Source organism: Grammomys surdaster, unplaced genomic scaffold (assembly GCF_004785775.1).
Source record: "Grammomys surdaster isolate TR1022 unplaced genomic scaffold, NIH_TR_1.0 328, whole genome shotgun sequence".
Classification (NCBI taxonomy): Eukaryota; Metazoa; Chordata; class Mammalia; order Rodentia; family Muridae; genus Grammomys; species Grammomys surdaster.
Genome location: NW_021604747.1, coordinates 990,492 through 994,250, shown reverse-complemented (window position 1 = coordinate 994,250; position 3,759 = coordinate 990,492).

The following is a 3,759-nucleotide window of genomic DNA, read 5'->3' as shown; positions in this document are numbered from 1 at the left end:
CACAAGCCACTGTTATAGGAACAGGGACTCCTGCAACCTCCTGATGACTCAGCAATGTTCAAAGGACAAGGGGTCTGGGCCTTCAGGGAATGGATGGGTTAAGAGGGTGTGCAAGCTCTGCTGTCTTCTTCAACTGTGGATCCCTTCTCTGGTCAATCCATCCAATCCATACATGCTCAGTGGCCTGTGTTTGTGTCCCACAGTCCCTGTGATCTGCAGTGGCAAGTGCTCAGGGCTGGCCCTTTCACCCATGTCTGTTCCTTAGCTCCAGTGAAACACTACTGAAAGTGTGCTTGTCTCTGAGCATGCTCGGGTTTCAGTGTGCCTGGGTGGGAGGCACCTGTCTTACCAACTTTCCCCAGAACCTGGTCCAATGCTCCTCTGCTCTACTGGCTGATCAGTGTCCCATTAGGCTAGTCAACACATATGATATACATGTCCCATTAGACTAGTCCACACATATGATGTATGTGGCACATCGTAAGGAACTGATAGTTTGTTTCCTTATCTTCCCCTTGTCTTCACGTTGTGTGTTTGATTTTAAGGATCTCAACCTAGGTAGGAAAAGGCAGAGGATCTCTCTGCAGAAACTGAACCTGCTATCTTAAGCTCAGACTGCTCCAGTAGGGCTGAACTGTGTAGAAACGCCAGCAGCCAAGGCTATAAGAAGCACAGGACACAGAGAGTGAGAAAAGAAACAGCAAATGGAATGCTTAGACTCTCCAACTGAAACCGAACCAGGGCTACTGGACCCAGAGACCAACACTGTTCTTCACAGATAGCTGTCCCCAGAGCCCTATCAACAACATTTACAGCCTGCGGACTATTGGCTGAAGAGAGGCCACACATAGGGTCAAAGCAAGCCTCATTTAGCAGGTCCGATGGGAGTATATCTGCACCTAAAAGTATGCGAGGATCTCACACTCCACATCCAGGAGAGGCTGTCTACAGAGGCCACCGATTGCTGTGCTGTAGGCTGGAGCCAGGCTTGTAAACACCCTCCATGCCCTGTCCTAATTGAAGAGAAACTGTGGGCAGAATCGGTCTCATGGGGAGCCTGGGAGGGTGCAGTAACAGTGCGGGAAGGGAATGGGGAAAGGAGCAACCTCAGGGCCCAGGTCCTGGGGGTGGGGGTGGGGCAGACAGACCTGGTTTAGACCTGAAACTTCCTTTCATCTTATTCTCGGCCCCTCTGGCAGGCCAAGGATCCATATGAATTCCAGGCTTTCCCAAAACGAGTCACTCAGTCTCAGAGCTGGAAAGAACCATAGGAAGTTCAATCCCCTTCTCCCATTTGTCGGTGGGTGGCCAAGTTCAAGGCCTGGAAATTATCTTCTGACTGCCACAGAACAAGGCCTAGGGTGGGGTTTCCAGTCCCTGGGAGTTGTGTTTCATTTCATTTCCTGGGAGTTGTGTTGCTTTGGTGAAGGGACTTTTTATTTGAACCTTAATTCGTGAATTAAATCATCAACCAAGTGGGGGAAAGTCCTTACTTTGAAACCGACATCTTACTGTGAACAGAAATTTTGGATGGTACACACACACACACACACACACACACACACACACACAGCATCAAGGCAGAGAGGAAAGCAGCCTGGAAATGCCAATGGGAGAGACAGAAGTTCTAGCTGGAAGGGAAAAGATGCATTTCTTTTTAAAACTGTTATTACATTTTCAGGACTGTGTGTGCGCATGCTTATGCAGGCCGGAAGACAAACTGTGGGAGTCGGTGTTCTCTTTTCATCATAAGGGTTCCAGGATTGAACTCAGGTCATCAGGTTTGGAGGCAAGAATCTTTATCTCTAATCATCTCCCTGGCCCATTACATTAGTTTATATGGTGTGTGTGTGTGTGTGTGTGTGTGTGTGTGTGTGTGTGTGTGGTGTCCCACAGCACATGTGTGGAAGCCAGAGCACAATTTGCAGGAGTCTTTTCTTTCCTTCCACCATACTGGTCATCAGGCTCACTGGCAAGCACCTTTACCCACAGAGCCATCTTGTTGGCCCCCTAGGTTTTTTTTTTGTTTTTGTTTTGTTTTTGTTTTTTTAATTCAGGAACAGCAGTGTGGTTTATTGGTCTATGGGACATGGAGTCTCCATCCACTTGCAGAAGAGTCATGCTGGGCAGGCAGAATCCCTGAAACAAAACAAAACAGAACAAAAAAACACAACACTGAGGGCCCCAATTTAAAACCTGCAGGCTGCCCTAAAGAAACTTTTTCCATAACATCCAAACTTGGCTACATACTGTATGCCGCCCACTCAGGCGAGGCCTGCTTCTATGTCCCACGCATGCATCCTAGCAGGAGAGGTGGTTAAGAGAACTTAACACTGACCAGAGGTCCATGAGTGACTTGGAATGGATGACAGGTCACTGCACAGTGAGTCTCTGTGAAGGAAGTCACATGCAGGCCTTTCAATCCCATTGGGTTGTGGTGGAAAGTGAAGGTGCAGTGCCATCTGTCCCTGCGGTACCTACACCCTGAACCATGCAGTTGGCACCCAGGCAGCTTCTGCACCAGTTAGATGGTAAACACAGGTAGTCTTGCAAAAAATGGTCAAGAGCAGGCAGCTACACTGTGTAGAGAGGCATGCTCCTCAGAGGCCTCCATCTTGTCATTCCAGCTGCTACTTTTCTGTACTCTGCCTCACTCTGTGTCCTTGTCTGTCTACACTGTTGAGCATTACCCAACAGTCTCCTTGATGACCCCATCCAGAGGTGACCACAGGGCGGAGCCCAGGACCCTTACCATTTATCTTAAGTACTAAGGAAGCTGTACAAAAGAATGAGCAGACAGAAAGTTCCTGTGGGTTCCAGAGCTTTATTCTTACCAAATGTTATGATTTGGGGCATGCTCAGTTTGCCTGACAGGCCTCAGTTGGGGCTGGACCCCGAGAATCAGGGCTTCTCTGATTTTTTACATCTGGACAGAGGTCATAGTTTCCTTGACTCTGACATGTGGTTGTCATTGCTGAATCCTGCTTCTCACCCTGAGCTTGCCTTGGTCTCCCTCTTGCTCAAGTGTCACTCTCGCGAGCTCTGATGAAGTGTGGGCACAGGAATGTAGACATGGCACTGCCGCAGCTGCAGGAAGGCTCCCTGGCCTGGGAGAAGGCTTGCAGACAAGACTGTAGACGGGGCTGTCTGAAGCCACACAATCCCCTCCCTGGCCCCTGTTACATTAATAATCCCACTTGAGACAGAGGCTCTCAAGGTCCAGGCCACCAACAGGCAGGCGTTTATGCTGCTTCCCACAACACTGCTGGTGCAGGGACTGTTCTAGTGAGCAGACGGTTAGACTGCAGGGACTGTTTCCAGGGCTGCAGTCTGAATTTATGGTCTTGAGGCCACAATTACTCTTTTTAACAAAACATACAGACTAGGGACATAGAGTCTTCCTATGGTGGTATCTGATTGTTTCCCTCTTCTAATTGAGGGTCACAGAGTAGACCAACCCACGTTCTGGGTCAAGGACCTCCCACCATTCAGCCTTGTCAAAGGCCATTTGGAATGTGTCTCTTAGAGTCTGTCCTGAGCCAAAGTCTCTTCCCACACACAGGTGTCTAGAACCTGCAGCCTAAAACAATGCAGAAAGAAAAAGACTCCACCGCTGCAACAGCTTCAGCACTACCTGCCCCCCTCTCCTGACTTCAGCCAATCCCACAGATGGTGCTCCCTAATGCTGCCCACTACAGCCAATCCCGCAGATGGTGCTCCCTAATGCTGCCCAGTACAGCCGATCCCACAGACGGTGCT